The sequence below is a fragment of the Notamacropus eugenii genome, chromosome 3, assembly GCF_028372415.1.
Source record: "Notamacropus eugenii isolate mMacEug1 chromosome 3, mMacEug1.pri_v2, whole genome shotgun sequence".
Lineage (NCBI taxonomy): Eukaryota > Metazoa > Chordata > Mammalia > Diprotodontia > Macropodidae > Notamacropus > Notamacropus eugenii.
In genome coordinates this window covers 99,688,384-99,701,993 of record NC_092874.1, presented here as the reverse complement: position 1 = coordinate 99,701,993, position 13,610 = coordinate 99,688,384, and the positions used below count along the sequence as shown (strand labels likewise).

Below are 13,610 nucleotides of genomic sequence, written 5' to 3'. Positions count from 1 at the left end.
TGACAAATTAATATTTCTCCACTTATTTAAATCTGACATTATTTGTATAAAAGTTGTGTGTGTATGTGTGTGTGATTTTCTTTATATAGTTCCTGAGTTTGTTTTGACAGGTATGCTCCCCAGTATTTTATACTATCTAGAAATTATTTTAAACTAACTCTTCTTACATGATTTTGTTAGTGATAAATAGAAATGCTAATGATTTATGTGGATTTACTTTGCATCCTGCTATTTTGCTAAGATTATTAATTATTTCATTATGTTATATCATTTGCAAAAAGAATAACTTCATTGTTTCATTTCTTTTTCTCCTCTCTTTGCTCTTGTTAGGGTTTCCAATTCAATACTGAATGATACTGGTGACAGTAGATAGCCTTATTTCACGTTTAACTCATATTGGGAAGGGTTCTAGTTCATCCCCATTACAAATAATGCTTGCTGATGCTTTTAGATAAGTGCTTTTTATCAATTTAAGGAAAAATCCATTGATACCTATACTTTCAAATATTTAAGTAGAAATGAGTGTTATACTTTATTAAAAGCTTTTTCTCCATCTATTAATGTAATCATATGATTTTCTAACTTTTATTATTATTATAATCAATTATATTAATAAATTCTCTTATGTTAAGTCATCCCTACATTCTTGGTATAAATGTCACCTGCTCATAATGTACGATCTTTGTAATATATCATTGTAGTATTTTAGCTAGCATTTTACTTAGTATTTTTGCATCCATATTTGTTAATGAAATTGGTCTGTAATTGTCTTTTTCCATTTTTACTCTTTGGTTTAGGTATCAGCATCATATTTGTTTCATAAAAGGCACTTGGTAGGGTTGGTCCCTTTTTAGCCTATTATTCCAAATAATTTATTTAATATTGGAATTAATTGATCTCTAAGTGTTTAATAGGTTTCCTTTGTAAATCTGTTTCATTCTGGTTTTTTCCCCCTTGGGAAGCTCATTTATGGTGTGCTCATTTTCTTTTTCTAAAATATTTGGATAATTTATTTCCATTTCTGCTAATCTAGGCAATTTGTATTTTTGTGAATATTCTTCACTTTCACTTAAATTGTTAAATGTATTAGCATGTAATTGGCCACTCTGTGGATTTTCAGAGGATATAAAAAGATCATAGAAATTGGAGTACACCATTGACAGAATTAAGAAGCCTGAACAGTGAATATAAGTTATCAACTGATCCAAAGTCAAAAAATACATATTTGAGAAATAGAAGACTTTGAAAATGTCATAGACAAATTCACTTCAAGAATGTCTTTTAATAACAAGCAAGCCTCCCAACCAGAAAGATAACTATGAAATGGAGCAAAAGCCAAATGCATATCGGTTGCTTAAAATTATTGAGTTATAAATTTGTAACATTATCTTCTGCAGTCAGTCAAACAATCAACCAAAATTTAATTATAGCGGTTAGCGTTTATATAACAGTTTAAGATTTGATAAGCAACTTAAAAATATTATCTCATTATATCCTCAGAATATTGGGAGATAAGTGTTATTAATAATATTATTATCCCCATTTTAGAGATAAAAAAAAAAATAAGGCAGCCTGAGGTTGTAACTTGCTCAGGATCAAGCAGCTACTAAGAGTCTGCAGTGAGATTGAAACTGAGGCCTTCCTAGAAGGTTTCTTTTGCAGCACTCTACGTTGTGCCACTTACTTTCCAGATACTTTCTTAGGTACTTAGAAACAGATGACCCAGATGGTTTTTATTCTGCAAAACACTTTTAGCTGTGTAGAATCCAATAGAGTGATTTTGTCATCAATGAATTCTAAATTTGATTGAAAAAATTGTATCTCCACTTCAGTTGAAAAAAAAAAAACAAGCCTTAGTCCCTTTTCTTCCAGGTTTTAAATTGTTTTATTGGTTGTTTAGATTGTGGATCCAATTAGAATTTATTCTGGCATATGGTATATATGATACAGATTGAAATCTATCATTATTGGGGTTTTTTTATGTAGTTATTCAATCTTTCTAGGCATTTTTATTGAATCATGGTACCTTTCTTCAGTGTTTGCATTTATAAAACATACCAACACCCTACACTCAGATACACAGAAACATATACATGTAAAATACATTTAATATTACACATAGCAACACACATACACACACTATATATGTGTGTGTACTTACACATATGTATGTATGCATGAATACCTACACAGACACACATATACATGTATGTAGATGTATATGGTGATAATGTGTTTAATAGAAACATGCATATACAGATATATGTATGCATTTATTTATATGTACATATATTTATGGTGGAAGCACACTACATAATTCACAAAATATGTTAATTTGAGCCCTAGTATCTTAAACTTTTGACCTTGTTGCTTTTTACCTTGACTCTTTTCAAATAAAATTCAGCATTATTTATATTACTAAATGCTGTGAGATTTAAGAAAAGGGGATTATTCTTTTTAACATGTAAATGCAAGCAAGGTGTTCCAAACAGAGTTTACAGGCCACAGGCATGTGATTATTTCTGATTGGCTAAAGTTTCAAGAATTTAGGGGAATATACTAAGGACTTTTGATTTATTGATGTCTTCCTCCAGAGAACGTCTTTCACTAAGAGAGAAAGAAGTGACTTTTGCTCCTTCCCTTTCTCTGTCTCCCTTTCTCTTGCTTTGAGAATCTCTGTCTCTCTCCCTCTGTCTGTTTCTCTTGTCTGTCGTTGTATCTCTATGTTTTTCTCTTAATTTTAGCTCAGACTTTTTAGCATATGTTTTAGGCTAGGGCATCAGCTGGTTACTTACAATTAACTCTATATTGAGTTACAAAATTCATTTGGGGAAACAAAAATGTATTTTGTGATCATTAATACAAGTATCTAGCAGAATGAGAAATTACCTCCTTTCAAAGACTTCTCCAGCTGTTACCCATCTATACCAAAATTTTGCCACTGTTAAAAAGTGGACATACTGGGAATATTCATACTGGAAAAGCAGGAAGAAAATGCCTGTTTTAGAATCAAACTGAACTTTCTCCTTTTAGTTTTATATCATGATGAGGACCTGGAGAATTAATTCCTTCTGCCCCAAATCTTGGGTTGTATTTACTGTAAAAACTAGAGTGAATAAATCATAAGGTTCCATTTGGGCTCATCTTGAGATGCTTCTTCTTTCCCCTTTCCCCCACCCCATCTTCATCTTACATATATGTATTCCCCAGGAGCAGACAAACTGAGAAAAGTGTAATTGATACTTTGATGATTTATCCTGAAGGTGACCATCCATTTCAGTGCTATTCCTGTTAATACCTGATGAAAATGACTGAAAGCATGGGAGAAAAATAACTCAGAAAGGAAGTATAGCAGATGTTAAGGAAGCTTTCAATGGAGAGCTATATTTCTCCTGCTACTCTAACAATAACTTTTTATAAGTTTTAGTGAAAAAAAATCACTTACAGATAATCCTTTAATTTTTTTTAATGGAGGAGGATTGGAAATTTTTGCACCCATGATTCCCTCACCTTTAAATACCTCCTCTAATACAAGTTGTCTACTCTTAAGCAATTTAAAGCCAAAAAAAGAGGTTCTTTCAAGCAGTCTGTGAACCTGGAAGGGAACAAAATTATATCTTTATTTTTTTATTAATATGTAAGCAAAATTTGGCATCTCCTTCAGTTATTATTGTTTTTAAAAATTATTATTTGAGAGGTCCATAGGTGTTATTAGGCTGTCACAGGAGTCAAGGACAAATAGGAGGTTAAGAATTCCTGCTCCAGAGAATTAGCTTGAGGCCCTGAGGTTGCCCTCTAGGTCCTCAAGCACAGCCCTTTAGATTCTGTCAGAGGGCCACACTTGGGGACCTAGAAGGCCATATATGTCCTCAAGGCTGCAGGTTCCCCAGCCCCTGGGTTAAGGTATTTGCTCACGTTTACACAGTTCTGGTGTTTCAGAGGCAATTTTTGAACCTAGGCTTTCTTCATTCTCAGGTGGGTCCTCTATCCACTGTACAATGCTTCCTTTCAAAGACAAACTGAAATGTGAAACACACCATGAATTCATCTGAGCTTTGATGAAAAGAATGAACTTATTTCTTCTTTCCAGTGAGGGGGACAATATAATTTGCTGCATGTTTGAATGTCTCTATAATCAGTCCTCAATAAATAGCCCAATCATATAGCCATAGTGGCTGATACCGAACCACATCTGTGGGCAGCTATTCTAGGCTTTGAAAGGTTTCTCTTGCTCTTGTGGATGTTACACTTGTCACAAGTCACCAGGATGCATTTGGCCCATACAAAATAGCTATTATTTTACCTCAGTAGTCTGCTTCACGTTGCCCAGATCAGTCTCCCTGGCAGCATGTAAACTCCTCTGAGACAGCAATTAAATCATACCTTACCTGGCAGGGTTCCTGGGTCCAGCCACCCCTATAGTAGGAGTGAGAGAAAGTAGAATCCAATCGATTTGGACAAAGCAACACCCCCTGTCAGTTTGGCTATGGTAAGGGGAGGGTGTGCCATAATTATTTTCACCATAAAATGCAGGGCTCAGTTGAAATCCATCTGTGCTTCTTTCCTGGAGATCCACCATATGGATATCTGCCACTGAATAGCCCTTTTTAATGATAATAATCCATCATCTTATTGAAAACTTACTCCTACTCAAAAAAATGTCAACAAATTCAGACTCCTTTGTGGTTTCTGTAATGTGGTTATAGGAAAACAAATTTTTAGAATTGGATGGAAGCCTAGAAATTAGAGGAACTTAGTGTTTCTTTCATTTTACATATGAAGAAACTGAGACCCATAGAAACTAAGTGATTTATTCATATGATATATCAATGGTCAAATCAGAATAAGAGCACTTCTCCCTCCTTCCATTCCTTGGCTTCTTTTGGTAGAGGTGGCCCAGGTAATAAAGTTCTGAACCCAGAGTTAGGCAAACCTCAGTTCAAATCTTGCCTCTGACCCTAGTTGTATGACCCTGGGCAAGTCACTTAACCTCTCCTATACTCAATTGTCTCATCTCTAAAACGAGAGTAATAATAGCAACTTCTACCTGATGTCACTGTGAGGATAAAATGAAATTATATTTGAAAATTTTATAAACTTTAAAGTATTCTGTAAATTCATTATTGTTTTGTTGTTGTTATTATATCAAGTTGTTTTTCTTATAATGCATCTGAATTACTTAGACCTGAACTTCAGTAGACCAGGATGACCTAAACCACTTCAAACTTAACAGAGGACACATTCAGCTTGCTACATGGGAAATAACACTAATTCTTCGAATGGTGATTGGAGGATCAAGGTTCATATCCCATCTCTGCAACTTATTGTGTAACCTCGTGCATATCAGTTACCTTCTCTGGGCCTCAATTTATTTGATTATAAAATAAGTGAATTGAGCTCGATGACTTTTGATGTACCCTCCTACTCCAAGTCTGTCATTTATGGATTATATACTGCTAACTTAACGAGTCTATGAGGAAAGCTTACGTTCTCTGGGTGATCTTTGACTGAGACTCAGGTCTATCTTGTGTACATGAAAAGTTGATTTCTATATGCAGAAGTTATGGGAATTGTTTTTGTGTTGCCTGTAATGTACTTGTATGTAAGGTGGATTTTAGTGTAAGTTGGGTTTTCGTGTGTGTAAAGTGAATTTTTATTATTATTTCTTAAGAGTTCAGTTTCCCAGGATCCATAGTCATAACAATCTCTTGTACCCAGGTTTTAGATATGAATTCCCACAATTATGGTTCAAAACATTTCTACCACACTTGTGCACCATTACAGAAAGATAAATTATATAAACATCCACTGTGGCTGTGCAGGGATGAGGTAATGTAAATTTCTGAAGCTCTTGCTGGTAATATGCCTTCTTTTTCTGTTGCCTTATAAAGTAAGTGGGCATTGGTGATTGAATGGGGAAACTTAGGGTTGAATGTACAAGCTGAAATATTATACGTGCCTTGATTGGCCCCCATCAAGTCTTGGGGAAAATCTGTATTTGCCTCAACAGACCCCCATTGAGGCTTGAAAGGATTTAGGGGAATGCACAGTTGTGCCTGTCTCAATTAACCCAATGGAAACATAGGGTAGTTGCCTCTACTTCTCAGAGTTCCTGAGAGAAGAGTGATGAGAGAATGCAATAGGAGTTGTGCTATCATTATCAGCATCCTCTTTAGATTAGAATAAAGATTATTAACCCCTTCCTAGTGTCTTTCCTGTCTGACCAGATCAAGAGTGAACCTGTGCTAGCCACCCTCCTGTGTGCTATGTTTATCTGTCTTACAATGCTACTCAAATCTTTGAAGTTGTTAGGTTCTCCTGGGACATTGATATTTCATTTCTTTCTGTAAACTCATTTTGAGGTTAATTGCTTTTACTAATCTAAAGATAGTGTTCTCTTACCCTTATTGCTGTTTGCTTATCTTCTTCCAAATCACCCTTCACTATTTTTGTATTTTACATCAGTTATTTTTGCTTTTACTTCTTCAAAGAAATTCATCACCAAGATTTCAGGTTTTTTCTAATCTGATCATTATTTCTGTTGTGAAAGTTAGGTTTTGTCATCAGTTCCCTTCAGACTCCAAAGCTGCCTCAGCTTCCTCCAATATTGGTAGATAGATTTTTCACTAGCTTCTCTCGCTACCCTTAACCACTGCTACTTGGACAGCACTACCTTCAGTTGAATTTCAGTCCCCTTTCCTTCAGGCCTGGGTGAGTCTTCTGCCCCACTTCCTTCCTTAGCACTTATTTTTCTGGGCTAACTCAGCTTCTCGTGGTTTGGGTTTGTTGTTCTTGTTGCTTATTTGTCTTTTGATTTTTTTTTTTCTTGATTAAAGGGATCATCCCTTGAGTAACTTAAAGAAAGGTTTTCATTGAATGGGTGTATCTCACTCAAAATAAGATTGTGTTAAGACCTAAGCCTGAAAGGGCCAGGGTCCCATATTGCATCCTGTGCCACCTCCAGTCATCCTCATGAATATCTGGCCACTGGACCCAGATGGCTTCGGAGAAGAGGTGAGGTTAATGACCTTGTACAGCCCTCCCTCACTCAAATCCAAGTCAGTTGCAAGTCATGTCATCATCTTGATGTCATGGTCCTCTCGAACTAAGGACAAACACAACAAGCAGGGTTGCAGTATAGCGAAATAAGTATTTTGATCTGAATCTCTACAGTATAAATGTTGCCTAACATAGGGATCACCCCAAAAAGAAAGAAATCCAGTCCCTTGAATCAGTTTATTGATTCTTGCTTCAGTAAAGTGATATATAGGGAGAAGATGGAATGTTCCAGAAGACTCTATATAGTCTGAAGGGTCCTATGTGAGTCCCAAGCTTATAGGTCAGTTTGTTGGTCTCTGGGGAAGAATGGATGCTGGAGCCAGTTTGTGAAAGAGAGTTGAGGATATTAAGGATTCACAATTTCCTCTGTCCTTTCATAAGGCTTTTAATTATCTTGTTTCTGGCTTTCTGGTTCTATTGATTCAGTTGTCATTGTTTTATCTGGAGTACATTATTCCTCTTTTGGGGTCTGTGAATTAATGGGGACTAGAAGATATACTTAGTCCACCATCCTGTTGGTCACGAGGGAAGGGAAGTTTCAAACAATGACTCTGAAAAAGGAACAATCCTCAGTAGGATTCCTTTTCCATCTTGTAAAAAAAGATGTCATGAGGTAGTAGCAGTGACATTACATATTTGGCTAGGCATTGTGTTATATACAAGGAGCACTGGATGAACCTCAAAGTTCTTGGGTTTCAGTTCTGAATATCTTCTAATGGGTGTGTGACACAGCAAGCAACATCTCTATGAACCCGGGTTCCCACCAGTAAGAAACCTACTCATCCTACCCCACTGGAATCCTGTGCAAACAGTGTTTGGTAATGTGTCACATAAATGTGAATCACTACTTTTCTATTCTGCTAGTATAGGGCAAGAATGAAGGAGCCATGTGAAAATACTACACCTTCTTCAGGGAAGAAACTGTAATTGCAGATTCCTGATGATCTATTATCTTTACACAGAACTTTTCATCAATTCCCTGAAGAGCCATTAAGGCAAAGGAAGTCAGAATGTGGAAGGATGAAAACAATCCCTCTGCTTTCTTCCCCCTTCCCTTTTGCCCACTCCACTGGCCCACTCACCCACAATCAATTGATTTCAACTTCGATAATTTCTTTTGATCAGATTGACTGTAATTCTTTATATTGATCAGTGTTGTCCTTTTTTTAGTTGCAATTCACACCTAAAGACTAAAGTACATACAAACTTCTATCGTCAGAAGTGAGCATATAAAACAGTAATAATTCATATGAGAAAAAAATCCTAGGAAATAAAATAAATGAGAAATGTTCAGATAGGATACTAATGGGCAGGGAAGAGAGTTTATTAGTGGAGGAGTTTTTTCCCATATTCTCTATACATTTATATTAGGCTTTGAGTGCCTCACATATTGAAAAGGCATAGAGATTTAAAGTTCAATTAGTTTGGTGTGTTTAAAAAGAACTATAGTACAATCAATTAAGATTTCATTTTGAATGCAAACCATGCTATTCCCTCCTCTACTTTCCCCTTTCTCCTCTCATTTGCCAGTCACCCTAAGATCTTAACTAGAAGGAAATGAGAATTAGTCCCTATAGCCTACCACATGTGGTTACTTATCTGGGGAATGGGCTCATTTTGACACTTGACAAACATCACTCTCACACGCTATAATCAAAAAAACCAAATTTAATCTGCACAAGCCATAATTTTCATGCTGGGACCATCTAGATTCCAGCAGTCTCTTTATTGATTGGTTTGAGAAAACTGCGCTTCCATTTTGTTTATTAGACAGTCCATTGAAAACTTATACTTGCATCTTGGTGAACTTTTGGTTCTTTGAAATTCCAGTTGGTAGCATGGTAGACAAGATCGGCTTTCTATTTTGCAGAAGTGTTATTGTTTTTGTTTTGATCTGATCTTGTGATTTCCTAGGCTAAATCTGCTTCTAATAATGATTACCAATTGGTCTTTAAATTTGTGGTCTGAGAGAGTTGCTTGGGACACTAAGAAGTTAAGTGACTTACCAATAGGTGTGAGAAGTGGGGACCCATAATAAGGTCTTCTTGACTCTGTGCTGCCTCTCAGAAGTTTTAAAAACAAAATAAAACCAAAGCGATTTAGTTGTATTTTTTCAGTGAATATTTGGGATTTACAGGATTGTAGATTTAGAACTGGAAAGGTCTTTAGAGACCACTAAACCAACTCATTTTACAAATTAGGAAACTGAGGCACTGACAAGCTTAGGGCAAGATACTTAGTAAGTTTATGAGGAAGGATTTGACTTCAGATATTCCTGATCCCAAATCCAGTGCCCTAGGTAGCATACTTATGAAGTCTTTATATGACGAAAGTAGGAGAGCTATAATAAAGCTTTGCTGGCAGCCTTACCCACCAGGATAGTTCTCAGTCATGGATGAATACTGCTCCTCGATATCCCATATTGTTGGTATAGGGGATGAGGTTTACAAGTTAACTTCTGATCATTGTTCATTATTGGAGTGAATAAGGACCCCAAGTTTTATATCTAAGGCTTGTCTCCTTTTCCATCAGATTCCAGTTCTACAATGAACCCACATAACAATTAGCAGAGAAAAACCACCTATCCTAATCAGTAGCAAAATAGAAATCAGAGAAGATATACGTAGGAGAACATATAACAGAGAGTAAAGCATGATCGAGTTCTCCCATTGAGAGCAAGATAACTCACTTCAAACAACAGAGAGTTCTAGATTTTGTTCAATGGGAAACTCTCCAGTCTGTAATATAGTAAGCTGGGGATAGGGTCAAGATGGAAACTACTTGTCCCTTTCATGTCTTCCCAGAGTCTTTTTCTTTTTTCTTTTTTAGATTAATAACATCTTTATTTTTGAAAACCAAATCAAAGTTATGTTCATATAAACACTGATGTTACAAAGTATGGGGGAGGGGGAAAGAAAATGAAACAGAAACCTCTACTGTCACACCAAACAAGACTAGGATGCTCTCTGTCTCTTGGACAATCACTTAGGATAAACCACAAATCAAACCTCCTTTGGGCTGAGATACTTTGCTCCCTTCTGAGAGGGCAAGTAAAAGGGAAGGAAACTAGGACCATAGGATGGCTAGGTTTTTTGGGCACGTCTCCTCAGTCACTATAGATATTGCTGTACTGTTAATAAAAATATATATGCTTCTCTTTAAAGCATAAAGATAAATTACATAGACGATGTTTTGAAGGCCTCTCGGGTGTCTCCAAATGCAGTGCTGTCTTCTCCCTGCTCCTCCCATGGGTCATTTCTTGGTTGTTTTGTGGATCAAGATCATTCTGTGTTTGTGAGCCTTTGTGGGTGCAGGCCTTTTTGCAGGGTCAGATTTCTTCTGAACCAAAACCTGGGATCCCTATGTTCCATTGGTGCTCTAAATGCAGCTGGACATCTTTGACCTCTATAGTGTTTCAATGCTGTGCCAGTTGGCATGCTGCCATCACTGCACTCTTGATGAAGGCATCAGCAGTCTGTAGTAGCATGTCTTTCACATCTTTGTCCAGCTGTTCATTTGGATCTATTTCTTTAACCAGGTTCTATAATTTATTCTTGGTTATAACCTACTTGCTTTTTGGACTAAAATGCCACCTTCCCCCCAGGAGGCCTGGCATCTTTCCCACTGTGGTACTGTTGGCCATGGACCCCTGAGGGGAGTGCTGAAAGGTTCCAGTTTTATGGATGAATAGTTGGAGAGGTTGATCAAGGCTGAGGGGCCAAACTGGTTCATACTCTGCCAGGCTTTGGCAGATTTTTTGGTTCATGGAGCTTGTTAAGGTCCCGTTTTTGGGGGGGCATTGTGGAGACTGAGGCCAATCAATTGCAGCCAAGTCTTATCTGTCCATGATCCCCAGGGTCCCAGCTGGCATAAACTTGCACTCCCAGCTCTAGAGTCTTTTTCTTCAACAACCTAAAGTCAGCTTGTCATCTTCTTTTTCTCTCAAAGCTGGAAGCCAGAAGCTACAATAGGGTCCAAAGTGAACAGGAAGTTGAAGAAAACTGGAAATGACTTAAGAAAAAAACTGAAGAGGTCATCTGTCTCCTGCTCTTCCCAAGTCCTCCCCATCATTCATGCAGAACAGGGCTTTCTTATCCACCACTGAGGAAAGTCCCATATTTACGAACTTTGGAACGAGGAATACAGTAGTAAACTATGTTCTTAATGCTGACTTAGAAGTAATGACATATCTTAGAGCAGTGGTGTCAAATTTTATAAGAATTTAAGTCAGTAAACCGTACATAAGGATGGGCTGCATATTGACCCAAATTTAAAATATAATATTATCTGTATTTTATTGTATTTTTATTTTGTTAAGTATTTTCCAATTACATTTTAGTCTGGTTTGGCCCGCCCTGAAATATTATTGGCTAGGACTTTATGTGGCCCTTTACCCTTATTTTTGATACTTCTGTCCTAGAACACTGGTTAGCAAACTGTAGTCACAGAGACAAATATGGCCAGCTCCCTGTTTTTATTTGACCGCTATTAGGTAAGACTTTTTTTCTTTTTAGAATCTTTACATGTAATAAATTTTTATTTAATAATATACAATTATCCCATCTACACCATAACCTTCCCTATTGTGTCTTCAATATTTCATAGATCAGCATAAGAAATTAAATGGGAATTTGGAGGAAGTTCTGCAGAAGCTACAGACAACACTCAAAGGTCAGCAGATGACACAGAAAAAGTTTAAGAACTCAGAAATGCACAAAATATGTGTTTAGTATTGTATAATAGCAACATATTTTATCTTTTAATAGATAATAATTATGACATCTCTGGTAAAAAGTGGGGGACCAAAACTTCTACATGGATTTTCCAGATCTTGGGGACCTTTCGTCCCTAACCTCCTCAATGAGGAAGAGAAAACTGTCAAAGTCACTCTTGTTCCTTCGACCCTGCTGGCTGTGGTTTGCCAACCCTTGCACTAAAGCATATTCTTTATTTTCAAAGAAATGTTATGTTCTGTTGAGCATGGTACTGGCATCAAATATAAGGTGGTCTGATTCTTTTTGAATCCCCACATTTATGTAATAACTCTCAGTGTCTATGAATAATAATTACAATAGAGTATTGCAGCAGCCTGGAGCACCTCATTCTCTAAGCATTCTACAGGTTGTTGTATTTCTTTACTGACATAATCAACTCGTTGAAAGGCTTCACCTTTGCAGGCAAATTTCAGGCAACAACCTGCTGTTTAGAGAAGATCCTGGCACGCTGATGTTTTAATGTCTCTGTAACCGTATTGATTACTATCCCTTTCAATGGTTCAGGTTGAAAGCCATTCACATCTACCCATTCTTGTCCATATTTTCCTATAAATTCTCTGTATTTATTTGTTCTGAGTTGGCCTAAACAGTCCAGTTCCTTGAGAATTTAAATTTGATATCTGAACAAAATGAGACACTTGGAGGTCATACCATAATTGACAAAATAAGATTTACTTAGCCATAAGGGTCAGGTATTCAACAAGGATGGGTATTGAGAGTCCACTGAGTAGGTCGATTCAGCCAAGTGACTGAGAACTCTTTCAGATCTTCCTGCGTGCTTTGTATTCAAGTTATGAAGGAATGAGAAAAATATTTTGAGCCACTGAGTGTCAGGAAATGCCTCAGTAACTTTTAAAGAAACCAGCATAACTTATGTGGGAACAATAGGATACTTTGCCTACCAAGGGTTTAGAAATGCTTTACATTTCTAAGATTATGTAATCCAGACCATTCATTTTATGGAAACTAAGGCTAGAGAGATGAGGTAATTTCTTCAAGGTCAAGAAGGTAGTAAGTGGAAGAGCTAGGATGATAACCAATTTCTCTGACTCTAAATCTAGCATTCTTTCCATTGTACCCTCCTGGGCCTTGCTCTAGTTCATGGATGAATGGATACCAATAAAGTACATCCTTTGGGTTACTCACTCTCACCAGGTATCTACTAGGTATTCATTCATCTCTTTTTCTAGTCACATATCTCTTTGACAAGATCCTTTATTTTGCTACTCTTAACAATTCTTCATTGGTGATAAGTTGCAGCTTTCTGCTACCCGCAAGAGCCGTTTGTGTGATCCTCAAATTTAATTAGCTGAATAACTAGTTCATATAAGAAAAGGAATGCCCCTATGTATACATAACCTCTTCATTCAAAATGATAAAGATCCAGTTTCTAAAAAGTGCATACTGGATTCCTAGTGTAGAAAGAGTTTGCTCACAGACCTCTGAATGTTATTAATGGTCCTTATGTACAGACCCTGAATGAAACAGAATTAAAAAACCAAAGTTAATTTCAAGCTCCATTAGAAATTAAAGGTGTCAGAAGAAAAATCAATATTTGCTGAGTGTAAAATAACTACATTCAAAGCAATTCTAGTATTTTTAACTTGTGAAGATTAAAGAAGTCTTGCAAACTATGAGGTGTTGCTTAACACCCACATACCAACTATGAAATAGCAAGAATAGATTTCAGAAGCTACTTATAGAATCAGAATTGGGCTGTATAGCATGCCCCCCAAAACAGAGATAGAGCTTGAAACTGATTTCATTAGTATAGGG

At 36.6% G+C, this 13,610-nt stretch overlaps 1 protein-coding gene, 1 long non-coding RNA gene and 1 pseudogene across 2 annotated transcripts in view; 2 read left to right on the top strand and 1 right to left on the bottom strand.

Moving 5' to 3' along the window:
* Positions 1–13,610, top strand: part of CNTNAP2 (contactin associated protein 2) — a 2,725,119-nt gene that overhangs the window by 1,706,514 nt on the left and 1,004,995 nt on the right. The gene's annotated exons all lie outside the window — the stretch shown is intronic.
* The window catches only part of LOC140533092 (uncharacterized), a 41,129-nt gene that overhangs the window by 13,892 nt on the left and 13,627 nt on the right, over positions 1–13,610 (top strand). Inside the window, exons 2-3 of the long non-coding RNA XR_011976796.1 lie at positions 11,008–11,551; positions 11,665–11,730. This is a non-coding gene — a long non-coding RNA (uncharacterized lncRNA). The remainder of the gene's footprint in view (positions 1–11,007; positions 11,552–11,664; positions 11,731–13,610) is intronic.
* On the bottom strand, positions 10,312–10,806 carry LOC140533088 (transcription initiation factor TFIID subunit 12 pseudogene; annotated as a pseudogene).